Source organism: Hydra vulgaris, chromosome 10 (genome assembly GCF_038396675.1).
Source record: "Hydra vulgaris chromosome 10, alternate assembly HydraT2T_AEP".
In the NCBI taxonomy this organism is placed as follows: domain Eukaryota; kingdom Metazoa; phylum Cnidaria; class Hydrozoa; order Anthoathecata; family Hydridae; genus Hydra; species Hydra vulgaris.
Window position 1 is genome coordinate 14,768,088 of NC_088929.1, and position 14,413 is coordinate 14,782,500.

At 28.0% G+C, this 14,413-nt stretch overlaps 1 protein-coding gene across 1 annotated transcript in view; it reads right to left on the reverse strand.

Annotated features, from left to right (window-relative positions):
• Positions 1 to 12,124: 12,124 nt before the first annotated feature.
• LOC100198723 (transcriptional adapter 2-alpha) overlaps positions 12,125 to 14,413 on the reverse strand; it is a 57,373-nt gene continuing 55,084 nt past the window's right edge. Inside the window, exons 17-18 of the mRNA XM_065807331.1 lie at positions 13,721 to 14,413; positions 12,125 to 13,635 (exon numbers count right to left, since the gene is read on the reverse strand). The exon at positions 13,721 to 14,413 is cut by the window's right edge and continues 251 nt beyond it. The gene's annotated coding sequence lies outside the window, so the exon portion shown is untranslated. The remainder of the gene's footprint in view (positions 13,636 to 13,720) is intronic.

Sequence of the window (14,413 nt, forward strand, 5' to 3'; positions counted from 1 at the left end):
CTGTGTTTTATTCAATGTAACCGGATCTTTCCCATTATATCTAAAATTTAGTTGAAAGTTTATTTACAATAATAATTAAATTGTTCATAGAAACAAACATGCTTTCTATTTTTTAAAAATACGTTCTAAGTTTTTTTTATTTACTTATTTTTATTAAGTAAATTAGAACATCAAAAACTTCTTTTACTTGCTCTTCTTCTTTATATATATATATATATACATATATATATATATATATATATATATATATATATATATATATATATATATATATGTATATATATATATGGGCGGATCCAGGATTTTTATTGACTTAAGCAAAAATGCCATAAATATTTATGGGTCTAAAAAAGAAAAAAAAAAAAAGATCCTCGCTTTTCACATTTGCCGACAGTACGAAAAGTCCAAGTTTGCCGACTGTACTATACGATCTACATATGCTGTTTTGCTGGTTTAAAAAAGCTAAATTTGCTGTCAATGGAATAAAATTCATTGATAGGGGGTCGGAGAGGGAATCACACACCATTTGCGCCAGCCTTGGATGTACAATGACCTGTAGTGATACATGAGGTCCCCTACCACTGCTTTCTTCTTTCGTCCGTTTAGAGCGGAAGAACGTTACCTGATTTACGCGACGTTAAAACTAGTTAAACTGAATACTTTTTAACGAAATGATAGTTTACTTGTTTTTTATGACTAAAACCCTAAACGAACCCTTATCCTCAGTCGATGTATTTAAATTTAGTTCTTAGTAATGCTATTGCCAGTCAATATATTTATGCCAAATAATACACAAAACATTATCATATAAATTTATCTATATATTTAAATTAAGAAAATATTTGTGGTTGTTAAAATGTTTTGGTGTGCAAAAAAATTGGAGGTTGATATTTGAAATTGAAAACGACAAATTTAATCTAAATTTATTTAAAATTCAATTTTTTTATTTAATCAAAATTTGCTTTAAAACACATACTTTATTTAAAGGCTTACCTTATAAAATATCTGAAAATTAAAATAGACACTTCAACGATTTATATAAATTTATAAAAACAATTTATAAATATTTTCATACTTTTAATAATAAACTTCATTACTTCATTTCAATAAACTTTTTGTCAAATATGAAAAAAAGAAACAGGTTTCAAATCAAATAAAAAATAGTAAATAAAAATTTCAATAAAAATAAATTGCTTTAAATAAATAAGGAATGCTTATAAAATCCCAAAATAGCAAACTCCAAGCATATTACAATTAACAACGGCACAATCAACAAATGTCAGCAAATAATAAAAGCAAAAGTGTCAATGAATAAATGTCAACCTAACAAGACAAACTTAATATGGTCGTTCTTTGTTTAAAACAACATAGTTCTTTGTTTGATTTGGGTGTAGAAAGTTTTCAGTTTATTATAAATGAATATAGGAAAGTATATTGTGACGATAACACTCAATTTCAATTAAGTAATGCATTAAAGCATAAAAGTATTGAATATGGAAGTCAAATAAATAAAACATTATACTGGTAAAATTTCATATTCGTTAAGCAAATCATAATTTCAAAATACATGTTAGTGTAAACAAGAGACTTCTTTGGTTTCGAAAAACACTTAAAAAATATGTCCAACAATACTTTTCTTAAACTTCTAAATTCTGTTTCAAGTAGTTCTGTAACAATTTTTTCTAACGTAACATATTTGTAACATAAGTGTTTCTCTTAATAGCGTTTTAATCAGCTAGATTATTTCTTCACGTGAATAATTTGCAAAATGCCTTGTGACCTGCATTAATATTTTATGCCTATTTTCTGATTTTTATCATGCATAATGCTGTATCGCCAAAATCCAAAACAAACTTTCCTTGTTTATCATTTACATCTCTGAGGAAGCTTTTTGATCATTATAAAATATATGCCCCACTTTTTAGACTAAAAGTTTTCCATTATGCAAAAGCAAGTTTAATAAAATCACCAGTCTTGTTAACGCTTGAGATAGTAGAAGTTTTAGGTTGATTAAGAAGAACATTGTAAGTATTATCAGAAAAAAAAGGTTTTGCTTTTTTAGCCCATTATTTTGTATGTTTTTGATAATGTGGACAAAAGTCAAACAATCAAGGTAGTTAACCAAGGTTTTTCATTAAATGTTAAAGTTAGATTTTTATCACATTTAATTGCCTTTGCTTTGCTATTTGACTTTTTTACTGATTTCAAAGTTAAACGAATTTGATCACATAAAAATTAGGAATTTATATCTTTACAGGTTTTCACAATATTTTCAAAAAAATTCAGGACCATCAAACATATAACTTGTATTACAAGCTATCATAACATCTAAAATACTTTTCAAAAAAGAATTTATATCAATGGTTTTCCCAAAACAGCAACTTCCTGATACAATAACATTTTTGTAACATACACCTTGTCAAAGGAAACAATAGTTCCTAGTAGTTAAAAAAAAAGTAGTATAGAGTTCTTTTGATACAGTTTTATTATACAATTCCTATGGGAATCGTTTAATAAAACTGTATCGTAATTTTTAATTAGAGCTGAGCCTTTAACTTTGAAAGATTTATGATATTTGTGCAGATTCTTTAAATACTAGTCTTTCCATTTTGATCGGAAATGCATCAGTAACATGGAAAGATGTTTATTACATTGATTTATATCTATATTAATAATATTGTATCTATATTAATAATATTGTATCAATATCTATATTAATAATATTGTATCAATATCTATATTAATAATATTGTATCAGGAAGTTGCTGTTTTTGGAAAAAAACAATTATAAAAATTCTCTTTCGAAAATGATTATAATATTATTATAAAAATTATAAAATTATAAAAATTCTGTTTCGAAAATGATTATAATATTATTATAATCATTTTCGAAAGAGAATTTTTATAATTGTTTTTTCCAAAAACAGCAACTTCCTGATACAATAGAATTTTTGTAACATAGACCTTGTCACAGAGAATAATAGTAGTAATTTCCTAGTAGAAATTTTTAAATTAAAAAAAAGTAGTAGAAGGCTCCTTGCAATTTTAGAATAAACTAAAAATCTATCTGAGAGGAAAATTGTGCATTTTACTTTAACCTTGTTGAAGTTTTGATGTCTATCAGATCATATAATAAAGTGTTGCTAGACATTTTAAAACTCGCATTAGATAAACGTTCTATCCAACGTGTTTTCTTCTCTTTGTCTCTGGGAAATCTATAAATTTTTTAAAACGTTTTTTAATTCGTTTGACTTCTTCAAAGATAAATAACTTGTAGAACAACAATAAACACATTTCACCATTTTTCATAAACATAAACAAATTTCACCATTTTCATAATAGGTTGAATAAATAAACCAACAGACGTGTTATTTAATTTAGTCTGTATAATCATAAAACCTCTTCATTTAATGTTTGTCACCCACTTTATTAAAAAACGTTTTATTAACGGAGAGAGGATATTTTACAGAATTCTGTTTTGCTACACAATTTTTTTTTTTGCTACAGGTTCTCGCTTGATGACTAAAAAATTATCGGGGTATGTATAGAGTTGTTTCAAAATATGACAAATTGACTTTTGTTACAGTGCTACAGTCGATTTGCCATTTTATTTAACTCCCAGTTCAATTTAAGTTGATACGCTGCGAAATGTTAGACATTCTTTTAAAAACTTATGGGCATGTGAGACAAAACCCGATAAAAACATGGGTTTTTCAGTGAAGCATTACGTTTTTCCGAATGAAATATTTCCATAACATTGTCAACTTGAATACAATTTTGAATAAATTTTTGAAGCGCCGCATTTTGATTACTTGTAACCTGCATATCTTATTTAAATTATTTTTCTCTTTTGCATGAAAAAAAAAAAAAGTATTTAAAAAAAAAAAAAAAAGAGAAAAAAAAGTGTAGCATTTGCTACACTTGCTACAGCATGGATCCGCTCCTGATATATATATATATATATATATATATATATATATATATATATATATATATATATATATATATATATATATATATATATATATATCTATATATATAATATATATATATATATATATATATATATATATATATATATATATATATATATATATATATATATATATATATATATACATTTATTTTGCTGTCCAATAATAAATAACCAACAAATATAGAAAAAAGAAAGAAATCAAACAAAACAAAAAATGTCCGTAGAACGAATAAGGCAGTGAAATCTTGTCACTAAGCTCCATTTTTTGAACATAAAATAAAACTTTATTTTTGATCTTTATTTAAAAAAAGAATTAAACAGACACGGTGAAGAAGATAATGACAAAACGCAATCTTTTGAGTCCCGAAATAAAGTTTCAATAAAGTGTAACAATTATATTAAAAACTTACGAGCATGAAAGTACTGCACTGTAAATCAAAAAGACATTAAAAAAAACTGAAAAAAATAAAATAAAATATAACGACTTCAAAGTAATTACTTAAGCACAAATATTTTTTAAGTTTTAAAAATTTCTTTTTTTGTAAAAGACTGCTACAAAAACTTGTCGTCTTTTTGATATTTTTGATTCGATATTTGAGGTCCTCGATACGCAATGCTATATTCCGTATATTTATAAAATTTGGAAGCAGTTTTTGTTTATAACTATCATATTTACTTTTAGATAATATTAGGTTGAGTCATAAATAACTTTTTGGTGACATAAAAAAACATCAATATATTCTCCTTTATTTAATATGATTTGCTGCCATCTCTTTTTTATCATGTTGATCCTCTTCTTTTAAAATTTGGCCGGTTTTGACTAAGAAAATTCAAAGAAAGCTTTTACTCTCTGTTCTGAAATGAATGTTTTTCCATTCAAATAATTCTGCAAAGAACAGAAAAGGTAGTAATCCGTATCAGCAAGTTATGAAGAGTATGAAGAATGCGGCAAAACAGACCAGCCAAGTTCAAGAATTTTTTCTTGAGTCACCCTTGCTGTATGTACTTTTGCATTATCATGCACCAGAATGAACGCATGATAATGCAAATCTTATGGTTGACGAGTACAGGGCACTTTTTCAACAGTTTTTCTTGGACTATTTGCAGCTGCTGAATATACCTTCAGTCACCGTTCGTTCCTATTTAACAGCTCATGGTGAATTCCTTTGGCAATCCCACCGTACGCACAACAAAATATTTTTGCCTCGAATGTTTGCATTAGGATCTGGTAGAGAAGGTAGAAATCTTTAACCACCCACTGACTTTTACGGACGATTTTCTCATATGTTATCTATTTTTCATCACCAGTAAAAATCTCCTTAAAACGAATTCGTGCGGTTATCACTCCTTCACCATACACACTGCACCGTTTTTGAGTCGCAGTTGTAGCACTATTGTCTTGTTTTTTTAAAAAATATCACATGTCAAAAGCGTATTTTTGTCTAATCATTAAAAAGCTAAAAAAAAAATATTTATTTGCGCACCAAAAAGAAGCTGTCCAAAGACTGACTATTTTATTCCTACAAAGCAAAAATAAAATACCCAATATCGGGGAATATCATATTGTGTGCAAACTATAATAAAGTTTACTATTTTGGTGGAAGTTATTTATTCAAATTCAACCTAGTAGTTTTTATTTTTGTTATCAAGGTTTTCTGGATAGAGATTAATCCATCAGTTTCATATCTTTCATCAAGTATTTAGAGAGTTTACAACAATCTTTAGAGTGAATGATTCTGCAAGCACGTTTTAGTTAGTTATAAATATTTATTTTAGTTTTAGTAAGCTATAAATATTTTTAAGTTTTGATGATTGTGACCCATAACATATTTGCATAGTTTAAAGCAATGAATTAACCCTTTTTATTAAATACATTAGTTTGAGATTATGTTTATTGACGTATGACAAACTCGATACATCAAACAAATAGTTTGAACAATTTTAAGCTGGACATATTTTATTTTAGGAAGCCAGAATATATTTTTATCAACAACAACTTTTTACAGGCATTTTTTTTTTTTTAATAATTTGTTATGTGAGAGTAGGTGCCATCGTGGCCAATCTTGTTTTCAGTGACCTTTTTTGATGCTGCCATCCATTTTTGCCTAATTTTTTATCATCTTTCCTTGATTTGTTGCTTCTCAACAAGTTACTTTTACAATTACCCTGTCTGTTTGTTGAGTCTCTGTCTGTTTATGAAACGTTTTTTTTTTAATTTTATAAAACTGTTTCTTTACTCTAGCTCTTGAGTGCTTTTCTGACAAGGAAACGACTGCATTCAGACTTTTTGGCAAGATCTCTTTGGGATTGGCATTGATTTCTTGTAATTGACCGGATGATCGAATTCACTTTGTTTTTGTTAACAAAACCTTTTATCTTTCCACCGCCTCTTTTTCTTTCGATAGTTTGAACGTTTTTTTATTGCCTCAATATGTCTCCTACTAAAAATTTTGCTTTTAATAATTTTTAACGATTTAAATACTGAAGATTGAAGATTTAGCAAATTTTGACAATTTTTGAAATTGAGTAGATTGGAGTTTGAAAGAAAATTTCCAAAACCTTTTTCCGATTATTCAATCGTTTACTCATTTGGGACTGATAAACTGATAGAATCAAAAAACACCAATACAATTAAATATACACTAGGCGTTACCGCAATTTGATTATTTTCGGTTATGCATTAAATTGCAATGAATTTTGATAAGAAATGAAGAGCGCTGAGTTAGAAATAGGATATTTAGTTAGGTAATTGCAATTAGGGCTGGCGCGAGTAGTTGTTACGTGACACCTACTCTACACCTACTTGTGAAAGCGGTAAGTGGTAAGAGGTAATTTTTGCCGACTAAAAAAAGAAAAAAAAAGAGGATCTTTTTTTGAAATTTGCCAACTGCCTAGTCAACATTTGGCAAATGACTGCCCAAATTTGCAAACTGACTTGTCAAAAGTAGTTACATTTGCCAATTGGTTTGTCTAAAAGGGTCAAATTTGCCGACTAAGTGAACAAAAAATTCATTGATGAGGGGGGAGGGGGGGTATGATACAACAAACACAATGACAATATTTGTTGACCTATGACTTATCGTTTTGTAAAAATTAAGGGTTTTCAAACTGTTTGTCATCTTGCCACTTATTCTTCTACTTAAATAAAGAAAAAAACGACTTATTCTATGGAACATAAAGTTGGTTGTACCTAAAAGCCGGCCCGGCCCAATAACCTAAAACCCGACCAGGATAAAAAAAAGTTTTTAATTATTATATATATAAAAAAACGAACTTATATGATTTTATTAAATTCACAAGTGATAAAAATATTTATTGTCTGAATTTTTTTTTTTTTTAAATAAACAAAGTTCTAAACAACATAAACCAGAAACATATCATTTATTTGTTCAAATGCATTGGCTTCATGAAAATGTCGTGTGAGAAGACTGACACGGCGCGCAGGCATTATGACACCAACAGTTGCACTGATTGCATTGTGACCATTTTAAACGAGCACCACGTAGTTTAACACAAAACAGAATGTCACTTATATTTTTGTTATCAACGTTAGCGCACATTCGTTGTACAAATCTAGCACGAATGTATCGACGGTATAATGCCACAGCTTTCACATATACAATATGTTCATATTCTTAGTAAAAGCTCCTGCAAAAATTAGATTAAAAACTCCACAACTATTTCTAATGAGTTGTTGAGATGCATTAAAAGCAACTTTGTCCCAAACTCTAAAGTTATTTGTAACAGATTACCGTAATACCATATATCTCAGAAACATATTATGCTTCGAAGTATTATCCTCATTAAGAGAATCCGCAAATCCTACCGTTTTATCAAGAGTATTGGGAATTAAAAGTGTCCAGTGGTTATTTTTAACGTGAAGGGTTATTGCGAGGAATCGCGTTAGGGTTAAAGGTTATTGCGAGGAATTAAGAAAAGTATTATTGAAGGAGTTGCGTTAAATTCTTCATGGTTCATTAAGACAACCAATTTTTTTGCATTGTTGTCACTCACGGCATCAGGAGCCGCATTGACATCTCAATCTCCAATTATGAAGAATGGCTCAGCGTGAACGGTAGGTTCCATTTGGTCTTTGTTGTATTCCAAGCAAGTTTCCTTTCTTTATTAGTTTCAGTACTTTCTGGATGATACAATTAAAATGATTTTTTAAGTTTTGTATAAAATCCATATATTTACTTATTGGTTCTAGTAATTATCTCATCGCTTCCTATAAAGACTGTAAAACTTTTATAATATAGACACTCCAAAAATATTTTTGTAAAAACCAAAAATTTACATTTTAAAATATTACTTTATTATATTATTTTTTATTATCTTACTTTATTATATTATTTTTTTTTACATATACTAAACTTTTAACCAATAAAAAGGCACACTTGTGTATGTCTTTTGCAAAAACAACGATTTTTAGAAAAATAAAGAAAAGCCGGCTTTAAAGTTGGGCCGGGCCGGGTTTTAGTCATTTGGACCTTTTAGGTACAACCCATAAAGTTTCATGTCTATGCGGAAACAATGAGCCATAAAACACCTAATAAAACTCATAATCCCAAAGAAAAGAATTTTTAAATTTTGTTTAAATATATATATATATATATATATATATATATATATATATATATATATATATATATATATATATATATATATATATATATATATATATATATATATATATATATATATATATATATATATATATATATATATATATATATATATATATATATATATATACTGCAGGCCAAAAGTTTCCGAACACTTAGATTTTGTTTAATTTTTTAATTAAAACTCCCATAACTATTTCAAAAAAATTCAAACATATTTATTTTATAAAAGATACATAGAGTTACTATTTATGAAAAAAAAAAAGAAAAAAAATGAAATAAAAAAAACTAACAACACTATTATTATTAAACTGTCTTTTCGTCAAAAAATAACCCACGAGTTTTTATCACTTTTTTTGCGATCTGTGGTATCCTATTTATTAATTTATTTATTATTTCAGGTGTAATTGATAACCAGGATTCTTCTAATATCTGCCACAGGTGCTCATTGGATGTTGGGCATTTTTGCCTGACCTTTCAGTTTAATTCTTCCCACAGTAACTCTATTGGGTTCAAATCTGGTGATTGGGCCGGCCAGGTCATGTTTTTGAGGACACTATTATCCTCTTGTTCCTTTATATAGTTCTTACATAATTTTGAGGTGTGTTTATGGTTATTGCCCTGAATAAAAACAAAATCACGATCAATAGTTCTTAAGCCAGAAGGTATAGCATTGTTTTCTAGAATTGTTTTATATTGTTCTTTTTTCATAATACCCTCAATTTTAACTAGGTCACCAACACCAGCTGAAGAAAAACATCCCCATACCATAACTGACCCACCACCATGCTTGATTGTCGGCACTAAACACTCTGGGATCATTTTTTCTTTTGTTGTTCTTCTGATGTAAATTCTACGTCTTTGCCCAAACAGTTCAAATTTGGACTCGTCGGTCCATAGTACTTTTCCCCAGTCTCCTTCTGTCTAATTTTGGTGGTCTATAGCCCATTGTAACCTTTTCTTTTTATTTCCAATCCGTAGCAACGGTTTCCTGACCGCTATACGGCCAGAAAGTCCTGCTTGTCTAAGACGTCATTTCGTAGTGGTTAATGAAATAGATTTTGAATGACTCCTATTAAAGCCTTAAATTATTTACGGGGCCGTAAGTCTTCAATTTATTTTACTCATCAATATTATACTATTATCTCCTGCTTTTGTTGTATTCTGTGGTCTACCAGATTTTTTTTAGTCTTCAAAGATGCCTGTTTCTTTCCATCGTTTGATCCTTTTACAGTACTTCTGGCAACTTTTATTTTTTGCAAATTTTACGAATTAAACATTTTATTTATTTAAGCATATATATAAATATATATATATATATATATATATATATATATATATATATATATATATATATATATATATATATATATATATATATATATATATATATATATGTATATGCTTAAATAAATAAAATGAGGCACAGTGGCTAGAGCAAAATTGCCCTAAAAACGCCATTTTGAGAAAATGGTTTTCTTTCTTTTTGTTACAGTATACTGGATACAGCATTTCACTTTGTTTCTTGATCTCTTTCTGCTTATTGACAACACTATAGTTAAAGCAGATTTTTATTACTATATAAATTTGACAATTCTCAACAAGATAGCACCAATAACTTAATTTAGTTAAAAATTGCGCTTGGTTTCTTTCCGTTTAAAGATACTCATACCCGTTTGTTCTAGTTTGTTCTATTTAATTTAATTTTTACGATTTACTACAAACTTTTGTTCTATATTTGAAGTGATTACTAAACCCTCGAATTTAGTTTAATTGCAGGTGATTACTCGACCCTCCAATTTAGTTTATAATTACAAAAGTAATAAAAAAAGGTTTTATGGCATAATTTATAATCTGTGAGAGTAACTGTTTTAAATTTATAATCTGTGGAATTAATTGTTTTAAATTTAGTGAAATATTTTAGTTGAAATTGCATAAGATGTCATAATAAATGAATAAAATTATAAATTTAAGTTTCTTAACTTTTAAGATGAGACTAATAATAACAAATATATAAATACGTTAATGTTTTTTGTTTTTTCAATGTTTTTTCACTCTACGTTACAATTTTTTTGCTTTTGTAATAAAATGTTTTTAGAATATTTTTGGGCAAAAAAACCAAAGTCATTTTTTCAAGCCCAGAAAAAAAAAAAAAGTTGCCCTTTAGAACACTTATGAAGTCATTCCTCGGTGTAGTTAAGGCAACTTTTAAATATTATTGCGTCTGTATGATATTTTGTTGACTACGACATATTTCCGTTAAATGATCATTTCTGTGAATTCTGTGAAAAAAAATGAAAAAGATTAAAATTATAAATTTCGTGGTATCATAAAATATAAATGTTTACAGCGAAAAAACCCAGACCGAAGATTCTTTTTTTTTAAAAAAAATCTTCTTAAAATCACAATCGCTTGTCCAAATTTTAATAAGATTTTAAATAAATACGATTTTTAGGTGAAATGAATATTATTGTTTAACAATATGATCTGTTCTGATTGTTTGTTGGCAATTTTTCTTAATTATAAGCTCTTTCTTGGACGTAGATCTAGTATTTTTTGTGAAAATTGATAGAAATAAGAAATTTTGAAATTTATATAAAAAAAGAAGAGTTTCTTTAAATATTAAAAAAACCTGAAGCAAAAAAAATTATACCATTTTAAAGCTCTAAGGCTTTAAGGGACTCTATGAAAAGATTGTGGTAACACCAGTCATCCGTATCTTCTTTGTGCCCCTGTCTGTTTTATATACATTCTTTGTGTAACGTAAAAGTTTCATTGTTTTCAATTTTATTATTTTATTTTTATATAAACAGCGAAGAAAAATAAAAAAAATAAAAAAAGCTCTTGTTAGGACACAATAAGCTGAAAAAACCATGCTAATTCCAAATAAAAGAATTCGAACATTTTGTAACTCGCCTTAACTATACCGAGTCTCTGTATGTGTTCTTTCAAATCTAACAAAAAAATTTGCCCCACAATCACTCTTTTAAGATTCTTTAAGCTCCACTCATCTTTTCCTCAACTAATGCAACAATTAATGCAGAAAAATTGTTTCTGTTCTCGATCCAGCTCCCTAACCGGGGAAAAGGAGTGTTGTTAGGAGAGTGTTAGGTCTCCATATTTGAAAAGGGCTAAAAGCCAGTCATGCGAGATGATAAATACCAGGTACGAAGGTTAACGATAAAATATATATATAATTAAAAGCTTACGTGACACACTAGTGGAAAATACAAAGAAGAAGAACAATAACTATTAACTCAAATGTATTTCATTTTATGTGTTCGATACTAAAACTATTTTAAAGTGATTTTACTATCTTTTTTAAATCCACTGCTAAACTATCTGCATTTATTTGATATAAGAGTGCAGATTTTAGAAGATTATTTATTTTATCTCTTGCACTTTACAGTATCAACAAATCTAAATCAGAACAATTTTTACTATGGGATTACTGTTCTCAATAACCGGATTCGGTTTATGGAGCTTTTCTTGAGCATAAGCTATAAGAAAGAATCAAAGAATACATATATTAATATATACATATATAACATATGTAATACATATATTGAGGAAAATTAATTTTACTTGAACAAAACATATTTTAAACTTATTTGGTTAGGAAATAACTTTTTAAAATTGTGAGGCAGTCTAGAGATGAGTCACTAAGTGATGATCTTCGTTTTGAGCAAAAACTAGACGACAATCAAAATACTCTCTCGCTTTCTATTGAGGTTGGCTCTATGCAAGTTAAGGCATCAAGCAGCTTTTTTAAATTATTTGTAATATTTCCAGTATTCTCATACATTTAAAATTCTTTTTTGAGGTCTTTATTAAAAACTTTAGTTATAACACACTTTTTAGGTTTGTATGCTGCATTTATAGCTATTGCCAATTTGTCTTTAATATTTGTAACTGTTAAGCAATTATTTTCTTTAGAGGATTCACTTTCAATTCCAATACCGACATCTTCACTAAATAATTTATTAAATAAGTCATTTGCATAACGAATAATTGCAGATTTTGAAGATGAAGGTAGCTCAGGAGTACCAGTTGAATGTAAATCGCGCGTTTGGATGTATTTAATCAAAGTCATAAGATCTTGATTTCTTCGCTCTTTAACGCAAAGAGACAGAGCTAGCAAAATCTCCTCTGAAATTGCATCATTGTTGTTACGCAGGGAATCAAACAAAAAATTTAAAATAGCATCAGCTGTTAGCAAATTTGAATCACGTTTGAGTAAATTAAGTTCAATTCTGTGCTCTACTTTTACATAGTCTTGTAAAATGGAATTTTTTTTAGACGAATGTTTAAAAAACTTAACTATTTTTCTAATCATTTGTAAAGCCGCATTTATATCTTATTTTTCACATATTTGCGGTTCAAAATCGGTTAGATTATCATTTTCAGATTAGCAGGAGTTATCACTGGAATATCATTTCTTTTATAAATATCGTCGATTACAGCCAAGTGTGCCTTATTGAACTTATTGAAATGCCTTATTGAACTTATTGAAATGAATACTGATATTCGAATATTTTCGATTGCGTAGAATTGTCCATTCATCAAACATTAGACTAAATTTTCCACCTTTTTTTTATTTGCCGTTGCACAATATTCATGAATTAGTTTCATCACATTGTTTTTACCTTTTTGGAAGATGATATTGTTTTTCACTTAATGCTTGACTCTTTTGCATATTTCATGATTTGAAAATCCATCAACGGCCGCAAGTCTGGCCACTATCTCTGCTAAGGACTGTTTCTTAGAAAAAAATGATGCGAGAGACTTACTCGCTTTTGCAGGGATTGTCTCATAGTTACTTGAACCAGCAATTTGATTGTCATTTAAGTTTCTTTTCTTGATATTAATGTTATGAACATGTTGCAAATGTCTTATTAATCCACTGGTTGACGAGCTCTTACAACTTAATAATTTATTTAGACATTTCAAACACTTGGTTTGCTTGCCTGCTTTCTCTTTTAAAAAATATTTCCACACTGAACCAGCCATGATTAAAACAATGTTTCGGCGATTCTAAATTAAAAAAAAATTAAAAATATTAGTACAAAGAAATTAGTCTTGGGGCCAAAGAAAATAGTAAGAATATTTTGAAACTTACTTAACTTGTCAATACGTGGAGAACTAAATGTTATCCAAAATTTCTTGAATAATAAATTTAATTACAATCTTTAAAGACTAACTAGCGTTTTGTATTTGAAATTTATGCGTTTGTTTTGAAACACGTTTTACAAGCCACTGGGGAGCATTTAGCGTTTTGTATTAGAAATAATGACTTTTATGTTTGCTTTGAATCACGTTTAAGTATTTGCACAACTAAGCAGCATGTTAAGATGAAGATTCGGAGTAAAAAAAAGATCTTCTCCATCACTGATTTTCTAACACATTAATATGGTATACTTCTACTATAAATACTGATTCTATTCTATCTTAACTCCTTTTTAACTGATCACATAGTAATAAATATTTACAGTTCTAAGGTTATGGGAAATCGAATGATAAAAATACAAGATTTTTTAAAGTTTATTTATTCCAAGTGTGAGTTTAACAAAAGTTTATTTTGAAATGCTTTTTTTTTTTATGCGATGCTTTTAAAGGTATCAAAGTAGTACATGAACAAGGACTTTAAACAATGAATATCTTAAAAAAAGGTTACAGTCACGGACTTAATGACAAGGCTCCTCAACCGCGTAGATCTAATAAAATCAGCTCCTCAGCTCCACGGATTTGATTATAGATATTTTTAGATGCAAGTTTCATTTTAAATCCAAAAAAGAGTATTTTTTAAAATTGT